The sequence below is a fragment of the Crocodylus porosus genome, unplaced genomic scaffold, assembly GCF_001723895.1.
Source record: "Crocodylus porosus isolate Cpor-Errol unplaced genomic scaffold, CroPor_comp1, whole genome shotgun sequence".
Lineage (NCBI taxonomy): Eukaryota > Metazoa > Chordata > Crocodylia > Crocodylidae > Crocodylus > Crocodylus porosus.
In genome coordinates, this window is record NW_017728886.1 from 60,822,951 (window position 1) to 60,841,507 (window position 18,557).

Sequence of the window (18,557 nt, forward strand, 5' to 3'; positions counted from 1 at the left end):
GTGAGCCGTTTTGGTCTGTTCCCGTTAATAGCGTAACAGACATATGACAACTTGAATAGTAACTGAGTTTTGCTTAAGCATTTTTATGTATTGTTCGAATAAACCTGATAGGGCTCTGTAATGTGTCTCAAGGACAGGAGCAAAGTATTGTGTTCATGGGGTATTATACATTCATGAACAGATTTAAGAGTTAAAATTGTCAGCTGTCACAAACAGCTAGAGGGTTAGGGTCCGATTCCCTCACACAAAATCAGATACCAACATAACCTCAATACTTGAGCGTGTATTGATGAAGAAACTCATAGGTACTTACATATTAAATTAAATAGCTTTATCCAAACACTGTGCCAAAGAAAAGTAAAATAAAGTAAGCAGTAAAAGAGTTCTGTGCACCACTAGAAGTCATGTGAACTGCTTACATGCAATGGTTTCCTTCTATGGTGTTTATAGGCCCATATTTCCTTTTCATCTATGCCTTTGCAAATCAGCAGTGACTTAATTGAAGAACAGAAACTTACAGCGGTGTAAAACTTGTATGAGAGGGAAATCACATGCAGGGTCGGCCCACAATCTGTGAGAGCCCCCTGCAGAATGTAGTTCTGGGGAGTGAGGAGCTTACCTCTGGTAAACGTCCCGCACCAGCCCCGATGCCTCCACCGCGCTTTGCACCCAGTTCCTCTCCAGGCAGGTGCACAGCATTAAAAAGTTAGTGAGCAGCAAGATTTTAAATTGTGTGCAGCTGTGCATGCGTGCATCTTGGAGAGAACCTTGGCTGCAGCTAAACCTGTGCCCTGGTGAGCGAAGGGGGCAGGGGGAGCTCTGATTTTCCATGATAAAAAGACCAAAATCAAGCTCCAAAATATATAGGTATTTAGAATGTATTTTCTTATAATGATTGAGGCACTCGTAAGCTTCCAAATTGCTTTAGAATGGTATATATGATAATAAAACATTGTGTTCAACTGATACCTCTATATATATATATATATATAGTGGTGTTTCATTTTAATCATTTCATTTTAATCATGCAAAAACATGGATTTGGGGGTTTTCGATCAGAGAATTTGGGATTTTTAAACATAGAAAACCAGGATCCCTGATTATGAATTCAAATAGGCTGAGGACACTGGTATGTAGTGCAGCAGCATTAGCAGGCATTGCTACCAACTTATAGAAGTTGCACAAAATGTTACCTAGAGCTCAAGTTAAAAACTCCTCAAACAGGGCTTCTTACAACATTTTACATTATAAAAAATGTAAGAGTTAAGAACCAATAGAAGTAACAAACTAGAAAACTTCATGCTACTTAAGCTATGGTTTACTGGATCCACTTCTCATGTCATGCCCCAATATAATTTATGCCATGATGTTACAGCTACTATACCATCGCCTCTTACAAGTGGCTCTATGAACAGCTTAAAGTTGCCTGGAGCACAATGGCCTCACACAGCCAGAGCCCTAGTATAGTAAGAAGGTTAAAAAATGAATTTCAAAGAAATTGAGAGGTTGTTTTTGGTAAGTAGCCTCCCCATTGTCACTTTGGGAGCTAGTTTTGTTTGTGATACCATGAATAATATCATCCAGGCCTACTTCCGTTCATTTTAGAACAAGAGTCCAATCCAAAGAGGATCAGATACATCTCCATGCCCTCAGATCCTTCTATATAAAGGGTCAAGGGTCTATAACAACCATCTTGCTACAGTTGAATATTGTAAGCATTGTACCTCTTTAATGTCCCAAATGTTATATCTCTGTCCTATATGGAGATATAGAAGATGTTGCTATTGCATCCCTATTCTGCTATAGTTATCATCTTCTGCCATAAGAGAGCAGAGCTGTTTCACTCTTTGGTCTGCTCCAGAAACGCTGAAACCCAGTGTATTTCTGACCAATACAATACTAGGAGAGCATGCTGCTCAGTTGCCATGTTTAACATGCGGCTGGCTTTGAAGAACTCTACAATTATCTGACCTCCTTAATACCATGACAAAAGCCTTATTGTTTTGCATCAACTCTAGATATCACTGTCAGGAGCTGTCAGATGAACTACAAGGACAGAAAACAGTGGCACATAGGTAATTCTAAATCTGACCAGAGAGCAGGAGTTCACAAGAACCTACAACAAAGCTATAAAAAGTGGTTCATAAACCTCACCTTCCTTTACAATTTCCATAAAACCTCATATGCTGCAAACATTCTAACTACAGACCAACCAATAAATATAACTTGCCCTTAACCCCAGCCTAAACCTGGATCTTTCTTACGGTTTTCAAATTATATGATGTATCGGATACAACATTTCAAGCCCTAAAATATTGTCCCATTAGCAAACAAGACTTCTAAAAAGATGAGTTGCACCAGTTTGGAAGCCAGCTTCACAATCCCCTATTTCTGTTTTCTCATACTGCACAAATGATAAAGGGATTATAGAAAAACTTTAGACCCAAGTGGAAGAAAGAATGAATGCAAAGCAGACATAAGCAGTTCTTTGCTCTGCTATGTATGGGAAAGTGGCAGCAGAATTAATAGGTGCCTTTCATTATGCAGTTAAATTACTGCGTGGCCCACCTGTCAAGTAAGTTTGGCCACCCCTGACCTAAACATAAAAATCTACAGTCAAAAAGTTACACAAATCTGCTATAAAACACCATGGTTTGTTTCTCCCTTTTTCCGCTGTGGTTAAATCAATCTTTAAGCTGAACTATTATTGGATTAAGGACAAATCTGATGAAACATAATCTCTAGGAACTAGGCAGAGCACTCTGTTATATTCTGGGAAGGATGAAAGCCTTTTTTAAAGAAAACAAGAGACTCAAAAAAATCTTACTATTCTTAGTAATATTTTAACAAAGAGTAGTTTATGCAATACTAAGAGGATAAATATATATGAGTAACTAATACCAAATCATTTTTCTGTCATACATTAACTCATCAACTACTTTATTAACTATTTTTGAGTTCTCCCATGTCTTATTGTTTGTAGAGTGTGGGTGATTTTGCAACTTGTTAAAATTCCATGTTCCTTCGCATATGCTTTGAACCATCTTGCATTAAAATTTTAATGTAACATTGTAAATCTAAATCTAGCAGTTGTGAAAACATGCCCTGATTTAGACACTTGGGTTCATAACCACACGAGTTTACGTGGCATTTTACACACCGGACTAGATAGAGTAAGTGTATACCATTAGTATATTCAAATCATGGACATCTTTTGGTTTTGTGAAATCGTAAAAATCTGAAAGGAGAGAAAACAAAACAGAATACCCACCAAAACCAAAAAGGAACTCTCTCTCTGCAACAAATGTTCTCTGTTGTAGGGGTCAGCCACCTGGGAGTCACAAGCTGTGATCCACAGGCTGGCTCCAGCTTATGGAGCCATTTGATCTTACCTTGTAGATATGGGCTTCAGCAGATGGATTGACCCAGTTTGGGTCAGAAGTGAGAGGGTGCATACAGGACAGACAGTAGGACCCAGCCACTGCCACCACAGCTTTTCCTAGCAGCTGCACAGGAAAAGCACTGACTGCAGATACAGGTTTCCCTTGCCAACCGCTGGGGTTAGGTTCCTGAAAGTTCCCGCGGTTGGCAAAACTGTGGTTGGCAAGATAAAAGGCTAATGGGAAAAATGGCAGGTGGAAGACTGATGTGTGGCCATGAAAAACCACGGTTACTCAAAACTGTATACTGTGGTAGCCAAAATGGTATATAGAATATTAAGCATGGATACTCAGAACCGTGGTTGGCAAGGGAAACCTGTACTCCCCCTGTGCTATCATGGGGAAGGAAGAGCAATGGTGTGGGCACTTTCCCTGTGCAGCTGCTGGGAAAAGCAACTGTGGCAGGTGGGTCCTAGCTTTACCTACCATGTGCCGGACTGCCTCTGACCCACCTCAATAGCCTGAAAAGATTGCCAAGCCCTGCTATACTGTATATTCCTAAAACCCAGCCAATTTTCACAGTGGGCTTTTCTGGAATAAACTAACTGCTGGGGGCCTGTCTATGTTGGAAACTCTGCTGTGAAAAGTATGTTCTGCAAACCACTCCTCTTCTATGCTTGTTGAAAATGTTATGTAGCTGCTTTTTTTGTCATTGGACTTTGGTTGCTGAGAGGCTGTCAGTCTCAGACATTCTACTGAGGGCTCTACTAAGTGCGCCCATCACTGCTCCACCTGTGGCTACAGGACGTTTTTTGGTATGCAGTGCACACAGAGGAGGGATGAGTAGGTGGAGCATATTTTCACTGCGACTTTCCAGTGCTGTCCAAAGGCTCAATTCTGCAGCTGCCCTCATTCAGGATGATGCTCACCTCATTCGGTTCATGTGAAGTTATACTGTAGGAGCTATGTGCTCCAAGTTTGAACTAGAAGTGTAAATTAATTTGAAACCTGCCACATAAAAGGGCAGTGTTTATTCAGATCAATTTAATGACATCACCGTTTAAATGCTAAATAATAAATACCTGGTAGGGTTTTTAATGACAAATCATGGAGTATGTTATAGGAAGCCAGATCAATTTTTGACATTGCATTTGTTGATTTTAAGATGTCCTTAAATAAAAGGCCACCTCTTTCCATAAAAAAAAATGTTAACCTACACAAATTCTTAAAGGTGTCTTTATAGCAATATTTTCTCTTTTCTGGAATTCTTTTATTTTTAGCATTCATCCCATAAATAATTACAGTGAAATCAAACATAGCCTAACTCACCTTAACCCAGCATCCTGAACATTGTGCACACACTCTTTTGACAGTTGATTATTGGCAGACACGTTACAGACTTCTTATGGTGCCCATCAGTAGCTTTAGAAAACTATAAATGAATAAGTGAAAAAAGACACAACCTCATTTTAAGACTATGTACTTCCAGCACAGTAGTCTTGAATACAGTGCCCAAATTAACTGAAATAACACTTGCAGAATTCCAACCTAGAAAACTGATTCAGGTTTAGAGAGCTTGCTATGCTACTGTTAGCCTTTAGGCAATCACCAAATACTCAACACAGTATCAAAGTAGATGCTTGCAAATTGCCTGCTTCTAGCATCCAAATGTTTGAATTCATTCTTAAATACAAGTGGATTTATTTGAAGCGATGTTCCAAGTATATATGGATTCACTTACTTAAATTGAGTAACAACTAAAATAAATACAACAGCAAATAGCAATTTGATCACCCCCACACAGTAATAACCTGCATGTATCTATCTGAATGTGCAATGATTCTAATGATTGCAGGTGTGTATGTTTGGTTGTCTACAGATTCATATTAATAGTAACTGAATCTGTTGCCTTTTAACATGATTATTGAAAAACAAATTTATTTGGGAATTATTTTTCCTAAGGGCAATGTTAGTCAATGTAAACAGATTAAAAAACACTGAACAATATCAGTAAATAAAAAGCCACATATTTGAAGTCACACACTAAATCCTTGTCCTGCCTCCCCATCTTTAGTTTTCTGTTTGTTTTTGTAAATACAGGTAGAAAAAAAAGATATGGACCAGATGGAAAACATTCATATAAAGACGGAGAATGTTGGTTTTATTCAGGAGCTTTTCATAGTATTCTCTTAAGGTAGTCAAACAACACTCTTTGTTTAAGAGCAAATATAATTAGCACACTAAAACCTAAGACATTTATGATAATTTCCAAATCCTTAGAACATTATTTTTAGTGCTATTTTAAAATCACATTTTAAAAATATGTCAGCATTCCATACTTCCAAACAGAAGTATATGCTATCACTTAAGACTGTGATTTCAGTTGACTAGTTAGTTGGTGGCAGTTTAATGAGTGAATTTCTGTGAGTACACTATTAATCAGTAAATAGCCATTTTTCTGTACTACATTCAACTATTTCAGTTACAGAAAATTGTTATGAGTTTACAGTTATGACAACCCTTTCATGCATGTTTTACCAGAGAACAAACTGCCTTCTCTTTCCTCTTTAGCAGTTAGTTATTAAAGTAGCTATTAATTACTGGTAACAGCCATTTTCATATGGATTATTACATAATAAAGCAAAAGGAAATATTCTGGCGGTTGCAAAACTTCACAACAGAGTAGGGAAAATGCTGCATTAAATATGCTGTATAAACCACTGTATACAGTTTAATATAACAACCATCATCTCAGAATTCACCCTCCCTGCAGTAAGTAACTGGCTCATTAGGGTATTCATCAGTCTTGGCTTTGTTTTGGGTCATTAACTAACAAACCAGTCATAGCCTGCTGCTAACAACAGATACTTCTTGGACTATTGCTTAATTAATCTTAGAACATAGCTTTATGAATAGTTACATTTAATTTCAAACTCTTGCTATTACACAAGAATACTGTAATATTATACAGTATTACAAGGTCAAAAAAGTTTAAAGATGTATTCTTTATTGCAATGGATAATATGAAACATACGGTTTTAATAAAAGTTTTTCAAGTGAAATGTTTGTTTGTGTGTAAAGCATTTTTGAGACACCATTACGTTTATAATTCACAACACAGACAAAAAATCATATTTTTATTTTTTTTCAATAAAGAAATTGCTGTAATGTATATTGATCATCCCACATAGAAGGCAGTAATATTTTAGCTTTATCATTAATGCCTCACTTTGGTCAATTAATCATCTATTACATTTGTTGACTTCTTTAGTAACTGTTCCATGCTGTACTCTAACATATGTTTTATATAAAACTCAGTGGCAAAGCAAAATAAAAGTTTAATGTACGCTTAAACATTCTCCATCTTTCCTCTGCCAAATTGCATCTGCACTTTTTATTTGCAGAAATTAAGAACCATCTCTGAGAGGATGAAAATCATCTATGGACAGAGGATTAAAATAAAGGCTTTGCATCTCATAAGTTTAACCTTCAAAATAGGTTTTTGAAAGCACTGAAGTAGTGCATTGGCTTTGGTCTCACTCCTGCCACAGGATAAATTGTATTCCAACAGACTATTGTTGTGTTGTTTTCAAATTTGCTTCACCCTAAAGCTTATTATAGTTTTTTTCTTAGTGATTCCATTTCCCCACTTCTTTATCATGCCATTTGTTACAAATACTTTTTATACACTTTCTTTTCATTAGGTCCTACACATAGACAGATACGCATATATATGGTCTGCTTTTGTTGTTGCATTTGATTTGAATTAAATATGTACTTTAAAGATCTATTTAGTACAAAAAATAGGGAGCAAGATGTTTCAAATGTTTCATTACTGCAACAAGATACTTCTGTATCAGACCATACTAAGTTGGTTTTAGTATACTTCAAGTCTCAGCACATCCAGACAGATCCATCAGGCAAAAAAATTAAAAAGGTCTTAATATACATCGTTGATTAAATTTATAGTTCAAGAATGTGTGATATCCAACTGCAGAGCAGACACAAACAAACAAATCTTTTATCGGATACACAGTGTCGCACTACTGTACAGTCATATTAATTGGCAGATTTTTGATCATTACCACACAAGACTGCCAAGTGTTCAGCATGGAGATATAAAGCTAGCGACAGAGTTTAAATAATCCAAAACACCTCCATGAACAAATAAGATATGGCAAGCGCATGCAAAGTAGACATCAACAGTAGGCATTCACATAAAATATTTCAAGGACCTGGATTATTTTACTATCATTTAAAATGCATTAAAAATTTAATGTTTATTTTATTTTATTGATATTTATTTATTTTTACATGTTGTGTGGTAAAAACCTAAATTTACAGTTGTTTCCTGTTCCTTTCCATTTTAAAAAAAGCCTGTTACTTGAACCAATTATGATATTATTATTCAAAAGATGCTTTCCCAAGCTAAAAAAACTGTGTTTGGATTTACATGGAAGTCCATTTTTGAAAACTAATCTATAACGTTACATTTAGAAACTGGGTGGTAGAAAACTCACAATGGAAAAGTTGCAGCAATCTTAATATGAGAAATATAAAAGGCGTAGTCTTAATGAACCACATTCTCAGACATAATGGTTTGCTTCTTCAGACAACAGTAACACTCTAATAACCCAGCCTCAGTGGAATGACGATTAATTGTGCTGACAGTTAGGGGGATTCTGCTGTAGTAAGTCTTCAGCAGTCAGGCACACACAAACACAGTGGCCAATACACTTTTGATAAAAGGCCAGCAACATGCAGTGGGAACCATGGAATAAGGAGAAGGGTAAAGAAAAGGTTAAATAGTGTTATGGAAGTATTGCTTAGATGCTTAGTTTTTTCAATTACTGCGCTTTACAGAAAAAATTAAAGTAATCACATATCTGTACCGTTGTGCGCTATTTAAAGTTCATTTGCCTCTTGAGGAACAAGTGACTAATATAATTAACAGTTCATTATGTGATAATTATATTAGTCGCTTAGACAAAACTAAGTACCCAAGAATAAAGAATAATTCCTGATGTCTCTTGGGAGGCATTATTCAGTGGTGATGTGTAAAATTAGGTCATTAATTGTTTGCGTTTTAAAATGTTGTCCCATTAGTCCAAATACAACACTGGATTAGATTAATATAGATAAGTTTTCATATTGCATTACATCTATATAGCTATATGTTTCTACACACAGACTTATTTATGTATGTTCTCTATGCATCTACTATACATATAATATATAATAAAATGCATGTGCATATATTACAAACGCACACACAAAGGTTGTAAAACCCCAGTTTCATGCAGTAAATTTCCAGTTTAATTTGTTCCAAGACAAACAATTCTATAGCTTCCTTCCCAGCCACCCTCCTTCCCCTCAGCAGGATTGCTCTGGTGAAAAAAAGTGAAACCCTGCTATGATGAGGAGGACATCTCAATAAGTTTGAATGTACTGCCTTTCAGGCAGACAGCAGGAAGTTCCTTGAGCACCGTTTGATCTGCTTCCCCAGCATTATTGCATGAGGCAAGCTTTTCATTAAGTAAAAAAACAGAACAAAACAAAACAAAAACAAAAGTAAGATGTAGCCTGCTATGTTAGATTACAAATGTACCATAACACATAATGACTGAAGGAAAAATATATGGTGTAATACAGAAAGGTCTAATACTCCTAAGTGGAAAAAAGTATAAGTGACTATTTTAATTAATTTCCTAATGTAAAACACAGCTGTAGTAATGTTGGCAAATATCACCTGCCTGTTTTAAGTTTGTTAAATGAAATCATGCTCTTTAATTGGGTCTTAATGTACAAAAGTATGCGTTATTTACTTTTTATTACAATATCAGTATTTTAACTTTGTTTGCTTGTGCAAAAGGTTTATAAATTACTTGAATCACTTAAATCTGAATACTATAATCTGCAGTTACAATGTACCAGTTTGAGTTTCAACAATTAAATGCCTTTTTTGTGGACTCCTGCTGCTATGTGAACTAGCTGTAGGCTATTAAAATAATGAGTCCGGACTGAGTCATCTGATCTCATGCTTGGTGCAAAGCCTGAGGAAAAGGACTTTGCCCACAATTCCTGGTCTGTTTACCAGACTAAGACCAGACCGTTGAAAGCATTATTTGTGAATTCCCTTCCCCCTTCCACCATCTACTGTATTTTTTCATACAAAATATGGTATAATAGAGCCCTCTACAGGTCAGCAACAGCACTATGCCCCGCATCAAAACTAACCTCCCTTCCTCCAGTAAGAGGTAGGTTATCAAAGATCCAGTGTTGGTACATACAATTTTAACAACAACTGGAAATTCTCTCTCTCCTATATACACGCCAATTATAAAGCTGAACCGCTTTAAAGTAAAGAGGAGATTGGGACACATTATCTCTTGATTTGTTGGAATTGGGTTTTATATTCTAAACCCTATTAGTACACCTAAATAACACAGTGAAGGACTGTACACAGGACTGTACAAATACATTTAAAAGATACATTTAAAAGAAAATATGCCTTTGTCTTCAAAAGTGTCCTCTAACTGTGAGTGCCCAACGTAAGACATCTAGGCCTTGACTGGAGTGGTATATTCACTACTGCAGTTTATGAAGCCATCAGGTGGTTTGCCTGTAGACCCAAGAACTACCTTCCAGGGGTATGCATTTATGTTCCTTATTGAACAACTCTGGATGAAGGAGACATCAACGCTACATCTAAACCTTGTTGCTTCTTTCTTCACTATATTTCTTAGATTTGACTAATTCTGTGGATCCGAATAACTAAAAGTGGGGGGGGAGAGGTAAGGGAGGGTTAAGTCCTTATCCCCACTATAGCTACTGCATCCCCAAATTCCACATTGCGACTCTTCTATTCCAATTAAAATGGAACTATAAAAGATCTTTTTCCTGGTCTCCTGTTATATGTATGGTTAAGTATTATATCCATTGTGATTTTTTTCTGGATTTTTAAACGGTGTCATAAAGTAATTACATTGCTGCCATTAGAAGTATTTTTATTCAATTTTTTTTTAAAGAATTTCTCAGATTTATATTTAATTTCTGTTTTCATGTAAGCATGTATTAAAAGTTTGTTTTCAAAATTTTACTGCTGCCAAAGTCGCATCACTAAGTTAGCAAATTAGACAGATGTACGCTATGGTTTCCATCCATATATCACCTGCCTAATCATGCACACCAGATTAAGTATGTAAAAAATAGTACTATCAATTATGACTCATTTCTGGTCTCACACTGCTTGATGTTATTCATAAACTCCAAGATCCTGAATCATGCTAATTTGTGAGAACCTCAGGGTTTTTTTTTAAACAAGCTTAAGTTTAGAGTTCTGACAACTGCAGATAAAAGTTTGAAGTGCCCTGAGTGTGTCCTAAAGCTTCAACATCCAGAAGACAAATAAAAAGAAACCCAAGATTTTTTTTAAAAACCTCCAGTTTTTAATTTTGCCTCATAAATTTTTTACCACTTGAGACTGACAATAGGTTTGGGATGGATGCACAATGTTCCCTGTCTCACTCAAAATGTTGGCAAGCATTCTAAAAATACACGGCAAATTTGGCATCAGCCCCAAGACTGAACCAAGTAATGCAATTCTCCAGTCACCCCCTAACCTTTTAATACCACAATGGCTTACAGTACATACGCTGACCCTCCTCAAGCTTTTGCTTGCTTAATTAAAGAATGAAGTTTATAATAGTGCTTTTTATATAATTTAGTAGTTTGTCACCTGCAGGTTAAAAGTACTTTGTCAATTTTTATTATACACATTTTGAAACCAGGCTAATCAACTACTGATATTTGCAACTGGTGGCATTATACTAATAGAAAAGACATGGGTCATTGGGCATTTTGAGACACACAAAGAAACATTAAACACACTGTAAAGCTTTAATAAAGGATCCATTAAAAATTAAACTCCAAAGCAATTTAATAAAAGATTTGAGAAATGTTTTAATTGTCAATAAGACTTCATCTTTCAAATTTGAAAAAAACAAAAAAACTGTCTTTGAATGAACCATGCTTATTGAAATCATGTTTAGATTATTATGATGTGTAAACATTTAGAACTACATCACATTTTTTCACTGCAGAGAGGATCTGAGATAGCATGGAGAAATCCAACATCAGTCTTCTACTAGGAATTTAATTTCAGCCTTGATGACATGGAAACTATAACGTCTCCATAATAATATATACAGCAGCAGGTTTCAGACCGAGGCTTCGTACAGAGATTACAGCTAGAAGTTTGGAGGTTAAATTGTGTTAAAAATGGCCCCTGATTTAACTTAATGGCACCTGATCTAAGGTAACTGGGGTAGTGGAAGGGGAGAGTGGGCTGGGGGCCAGCAGGGATGGACTCGGGGACAGTGAAGTCTGCAGGGGGAGAGGGGTTGGGAGATTGGGGAGGAGGGTTGATGGGTTCAGAGAGGCTCTCTGATCCCACTAAACCCCCATGACCCTCCCAGCCTTCCCCCTGGATGTCACAGAACTGTCCCAGGGCCAGTTTTACCCACATTCATCAGTCCTAGGAGCCCAACTGAGTAAGTAAGTCAGAGTGGGGGTAGAGGCAGGTGGATTGAGGGGGCTGGCAGCTTTATGGGGAGGTGGGAGGATCAGGGGGCCCAACAGCTCCATGGGAAGGGTTTGGCAGGATTGGAGGATCTCTCTTCTCCCAGACCAAGGTCTATTTTTAACCCCCCACCCACCCCCTGATGAACAACCCTCCCGAGTGAACCAACCCTCCCAATCCTGCCCCCCCCCCTTGTTTCCATTGGTTCCTGGCACCAGTGAATGCTGGTAAAACTGGTGCTGAGAGCGGCTTTCAGAATCAGGGGGTTTGGTGGGAGGCTAGCTCATTCGTGGGGTGGGAGGTTGTCCATCTGGGGGTGATGGGAGAGGCGATCGGGGCTAAAAATAGCGCAGGAGTAGGAAAAGTGTAGTCCTGGGGATGGGACTAGCATCTGGCCTTTCCTAGACCTATGGCTGCACTCCAAATATTTACAGAAGTATCGTTAGGTTGCTATACCCATACTCAGTCTAACTTAGTGCATCTTTGAGGTACAGTTAAATTAGATTAGGTTGCTCATTTTTTGAAAAATGTAACCTTCCAGAACTTCCGTACAGTCCACACATTGATTGACTTGACTAGGGATCTAAGCATAAAGCCCACATGGGGGGCAAGCTAAGTGAAATTGGGTGGCCGTTTTTAATGTGATCTAACTTCCCCCTAACCTCCCTGAACATATGTATGTACCCTGGGATACTTATTCTTCAGTTGAAAAGCCTCTACTACATAAGATAATGGAAAATCTCTATTAGGAGTCATCTTTTCACTTTTTTAAAGCTGCAAGGTAGTGACAAAGGGCAAAACAGTGATCCGGCTTCCACATAAGTCAATGACTGGACAATTTCATTGATGTTACTGGGAGCAGGGTTAGGCCTAAATCTATTCACAAAAAGGTTAATAAGTTTGTGCAATTAAAATATATTTTCCACAAGTATAGCCAATACACATGCTTTCCAAGAGATCTGACTTTTTGCAAAGTTTGAAATATTAGTTTTAAGCCATCTTTTAGTTAGGAGGGAGGCAAACAAATGCTAGACAACTACTTACTTACTTTTGTGTCAGAGTAATTACAGCTTTTCCCTGCCATGTTAGCTGGCTGTTATCTGAACTGTGGAGAAACTGCTGACTCTATACAGACAATGCTTTACTAAACTATATAAGCCATGCTTTCCAACAAATTTTAAGAGTTTTTAGGGTTATCAGGGTTTTCTGGATTACTTAAGCAGGTTTACCTCTGCCACTTATGTCTTTCTATAAAATGAAGCTTTTTTTTTTAGACTTTCCTGTGTAATTTGTAAGTAAAAGTTTACAAATAATAGGTCATGAGATTTAAATAAACCCTGCTCTGTCTTCAAAAAAAAAAAAGTCTAGTGCTGTATGTAGTTTAGACAAGAAAATATGAATATATTAAGGGCCTATCTTTCCTTTTCAGGTAAGACTCATAAGCTGCGAAGATTTAAGGGACAAAATTCTTCCAGCAGCAGGTTTTTCTTACTTCTCTGAATGTCCTAAAAATCATGGAATCATAGAAAATTAGGGTTGAAATGAGGTCATCTAGTTGTTGAAGGCTGCTATGAAGTCCTCTCTCAGTCTTCTCTTCTCCAAACTAAATAAACCCAGTTCCTCAGCCTCTTCTTGTAAGTCATGTGCCCCAACCCTTGAACCATTTTCATTGCTCTCTGTTGGACTCTCTCCAATTTGTCCACCTACTTTCTGTAGTGGGGGGCCCAAAACTGGACACAGTACTCCAGATGAGGCCTCATCAGTGCCAAATAGAGGGAAAGAATCACATCCCTTGAACTGCTGACAACACTCCTACTACTGCAGCCCAGTATGCTGTTAGCCTTTTTGGCAACAAGGGCACACTGCTGGCTCAAGTCCAGTCCCCTGCCATGGGCAAGAAGTTATTGGGCTCAGACGAGCTCAACAAGGTGCTTGTCCAGCCTCACCTTGAACAACTCCACAGATGGTGACTGCACCACTTCTGCTCAGAGTGTGTTTCAGATTCTGGTGACCCTTACAAAGAAAAAGTTTTTTCTTATGTCCAGCCTGAATTTACCCTCTTATCAGCTTATGCCCATTGGTCCTTATCCTCCTCTGAAGTGCCTTCCTGAAGAGCTGCTCCCTTAGATCTTGATGCTCACCCCTGATGTATTTGTAGGTGGCTATCAAGTTACCTCTCAGCCTTCTCTTACTTAGATTGAGCATGTGTAGGGCACTGGCTTGGCTGCATGCCGAGTGGTGCTGTGGTGCTGCTGTTGTTGTTGGGCGCCGCAAAATTAGTTTGTGGGGGCTAAGCCCCCCCAAGCCCCAGCCTTCTGTAACCAATGGTTGCCTCCCCCATTCAGTAAGGGACCCACAATTTCCCTGACCTTCCTCTAGTTGGTAACAGAAACATTTCTTGTTACCCTTCCTGTCCCTTGCTAGCTGCAACTCCAATTGCACATTAGCCTTACTGACTTCATCCCTGCATGACTGAGCAATATTCTTAGACTCCTCCCAAGTTATGCGTACAAGCTTCCATTTCTTGTAAGCTTCCTTTTGTGTTTAAGATCATCAAAGAGTTATCTGCTAAGCCTTTCTGGTCACTTGCCACATTTGCTATTTTTCCGGCACATTGTGATGGTTTGTTTCTGCACCCTCAATAAGGTTTCTTTAAAATACTTCATAACTTACCAGACTCTAACTGTAACTACTACAAAACTGTCATACCCTCACTCTGGTGCTGATAATATAGAAGATATTTTCAAACCGGAACTACAGAATGAAGATTCAAAAGACCAGAGATACTTCCACACAGTGGGTGCATCTACCTATATGCTCTACTGAGGAGTAGACTAATTAGCTCCTCAGTAGTCACTGTCTACATGTGCATTGGTATTAGGGCACAGTAAACTACTGAACTCCACTGTAAGATAGTACTGTTGAGGACAGTACTAACTTATGTCAGAGTAATTAACTGCAATCAAACACTTGTGCAGAGGGTGACTCTGGGTGGAAATTGCACCCAGTCAGCCCTGGCAGCAGGGGGCCAGACCCCCGTCTCCTGCCTATCCAGATGGCTACACATGTTCGGCACTTTAGTGCCCCATCCAATCCCTCCACCATCTGACACTACCATCCAGACCCCAGTGCTTACCAACCCAAGCCTATGCCAGCCTTGGTCTGCTCTGGCTCAAAGTGCTGCTGTCCCAAGCACATGTATAAATGTGGCACCCAGGAGCAGTGTATTTCAGCTTAAAGCGCTCCAGACTTTATCACTTTGCATTAAGTGGATGTGTAGATGCACCGGATGTGTACTTTTTACTTCAGTACAGTGTGTATTTTTATGTCAGTGTGCTGCATAAGTTAAACAGATGTGCTATTTCATGTCAGAGCATTTAACACAACCCCCCCAAAAAAACCCAATAGATTTTCAATACAAACAGGTCACACCTTCCAGTATTTAAATTGGTGTCCTAAGGAACAATACTAGAAAAAGAGAATCTTTAAATGCATATAAACTTTAATCACTGCCAGATAAGATAACTTGTTTCAGCAGCAGCCACACCTGACCTTGCAGCTCTTGTGAGATTCCTTGTGTCCTTGACTCCCACTAAAATCAGTGGAAACTGAGAGCACTTCAGATGGTGCCCATAAAGTCTTAGGATCAGGCTCAAATATAATTAGTCTTCAGTGTCTTAAGTATTCTGAACACAAAGGAAAGCAGTAGGGTTACCACAGTACTTGGCTACAAGCCAAGGCAAGTAGAACAGAATGGGAGTGATACAAAAGGACTGATAATGTGGATGTTAGCAGTCCTGTCAATACAATGTGAAACAATAAATGACACCTTTGGGTGACTAGACCTTTAAATGGTAAGTTAAAATGATCCCTGCTGCGTTAGATAAGAACAGGATCCAAGAGTTTACCTAGGGTTGGTGTAATGTTGAGAATGATTCTATAGCGACACAAAAGGATGTTCGACTAACGTTCAATTATGTATTTCAATGTGATCTTTAGTGTTAAAAAATGACAACTGGCTCCATGCGAACAACGTTAAGGCACTGAAGTTAGTTTTAACTGAATTGTCCAATTCTTTTTAAAATAGCAGCTGGTTGCTCCTATTCACCAAGGAAATCATCGGTAGATTAACATCAAAGTCTCCCCAATGGAAAACAGCTCCTAAAACTAGAGAAGCTATAACCTCATTTAGTGTGATCTTGCATCATGAGATCACAGAAGCATTGCAGTATACCACACACCTCAACATATCAGATTGCCAACAAAACAAGAGCTAAATAATTGCTGGTACAGCTAATGGGGTTAAAGTCCTACTGTTTCCCCACCCTCCCTATGGCACTGTAAACTCAATCTTTGTAGGCTGTAACATTATTCAAACAATGAACATTTACTCTTCTTATCCAGAACTTGGAAAGAGGACAGGTGTTGAGGATTAAGAGCAGAATAAAATTTGCATATTTTTAGCACTGCAATGGAAATTAATACCATAGTGACATAATTTAATGGAAGTAACATGAACACACACAAAAAAATACCAACCCTGCACAAACAGCAAAAAACTAATGTAGGGATGGAGGAGGGAGAACTACTCAGTGTAACTATTGGCAGTGATGAGCAGACAAGAGCTAATGGAAGAAACAGAACTAACAGTTAAATCAACTATGACATCAGGCTACCAAAAACAATCTGGTCATTATCACATTAAAAATCTATTAAAATAAACCAAACAAGAAAATAGAAGATGGCAAAAGAATCAATTAATAATCAATTAATGGTTATAATTAGTTTGTAAAGCACTCTGGCTATGAAAAACAAGCTATGTAAGAGGTAAATATTATTGTTTATATTAATTATTTTATTATTGAGAATGTTGTTTCTATGTCAAAATCATGTGCTAAGCCAGACTAATGTTCTACCGATTTCCCTTCCAAGAAGTGATGCAGCAGCTGACTTGCCTATGTAGAATTTTGGCTACGACAGCGAGTAAGGAATTGGAAAATAATATTCATAAGCATTCACCATAAGTTTCCTTCACAGCACACGGACATCACAGTAACTAGAGAGAAAAGTCTGGGAAACAGTCCTTATAATGAGAGGTTTAAAAAGTTCAGTCTATTTAGCTTATCAGTGAGAAAGATACAAATCCACTTATTATGGTCTATAAATATACACACAGATCCCTTTAATAGAGAAAAGGCATAACAAATTTCAATAACTGAAGGTTGGAAACATTTTAACTGGAAATGAGATGGAATTTTATAACAGCAAGAAACACTGGAACAATTTACCCAGCAAAGTGTTTATGTTTGTCATCACTTGACGGTCTTAAATGAAAATTGGGTGTCTTTTAAAAATATGTATTCTAGTTCAAGTGCAAGTTATTGGATTTGATAGCACTCACTTATGTAGTATGCAAGAATAATTCCTTAAGCAGGAGGAAGTGGGAGAAATTAGATGGCCCGTTTTATGCATGAGCCAAGACTGGGTGATCAAAGTGCATCTTTCTGGTCTTTATGAAAACAAAAAGTAAAATCCTTTTTGTTATCAACAGTTTTGCAAACCCCACTATTAGTAGCTAGTTAGAGTATTCCGCTAGCATGATGATCAAGAATCTGCTGCACATCAGACCACCAATCTCCTTGTACAACAACCTAAAAAGTGTAAAAGCAAGAGACATGTACACATTTTTCTACCCCAGTTTATGTTAGACTTTCTCAGAATAACTGCACAATATGCCTTAGGCAGGATGGAGACATTTGAACCTCCTAACCCTTCTTCCAGACAAAGTATGCAGAAAATGTGCAACCACAGGAACAAGTCGTAAAACTGGAAACAGGATTGCCTCCAAATTCCTCTTCTTTAAATACAGGAGGTGAGAAGCAAATGAAGTAAATCTTCAAGTCAAAAAACAACTCCTCTGATCACATTATTAAATAACCTAGGCACATGGTTCAGCTTTCCCTGGGGTTTTTGTTTAAAAGTGCTAGTATCGCATCCTTACTATCCCTACATTTCAAATTTGTTTCTTCCCTCAGGTCTACAAACACTAATTTCAGGCTAGCATCCTCTTTTATTCTATAACGTTAGGTGCACAGAAGATGCAAGAGTAATGAGTACTGGCTTAAAACAAAACACATTAATGCTGTCCCTCTGGTCCTGAGGCATCTTGCCTTTATTGTATCTGTTTTTTGTAGCAGTGATTGTCTTTACTGGTCTCTGAACACTTCCCAGCATCCTGTTGTCCTTACCATGGGCGACTGGTGCCTCCTAAGTCTGGGGGGCCACCCGCAGAAGCAGCTGGTGGCATTGGTGGCAGGGACAGGGCTGGCAAGCACCCACAGAAGCCGGCAGTGGGGAGGGGGCTGGCGAGCACCCACAGAAGCTGCCAGCAGCGGGGGATGGCCCTGTCAGTGCGGCCCCCCCATACGTCTCCTACCAGTTGCCTACCTTCCTTACATCGCTAATTCTCCCTCAGGACACCATGAGATCCTTTTAAGGGTAATACACAATATTAGCAATGTTAGGTGTGTAAACACCTACACATGATTCAAAAAATAAACCCACAGATTTCAAATAGGAATCCATAGTGTCAAAAA

The 18,557-nt window shown here is 38.3% G+C and overlaps 1 protein-coding gene across 2 annotated transcripts in view; it reads right to left on the reverse strand.

Annotated features, from left to right (window-relative positions):
- Positions 1–18,557, reverse strand: part of JAZF1 (JAZF zinc finger 1) — a 159,308-nt gene that overhangs the window by 63,641 nt on the left and 77,110 nt on the right. The window contains exon 1 of one of the 2 annotated variants that reach the window (XM_019535344.1): positions 4,710–4,803. The exons of the other annotated variant lie outside the window; for it this stretch is intronic. The gene's annotated coding sequence lies outside the window, so the exon portion shown is untranslated. Of the gene's footprint in view, positions 1–4,709; positions 4,804–18,557 lie in introns of those variants that run through there. 2 annotated transcript variants of the gene reach the window in all.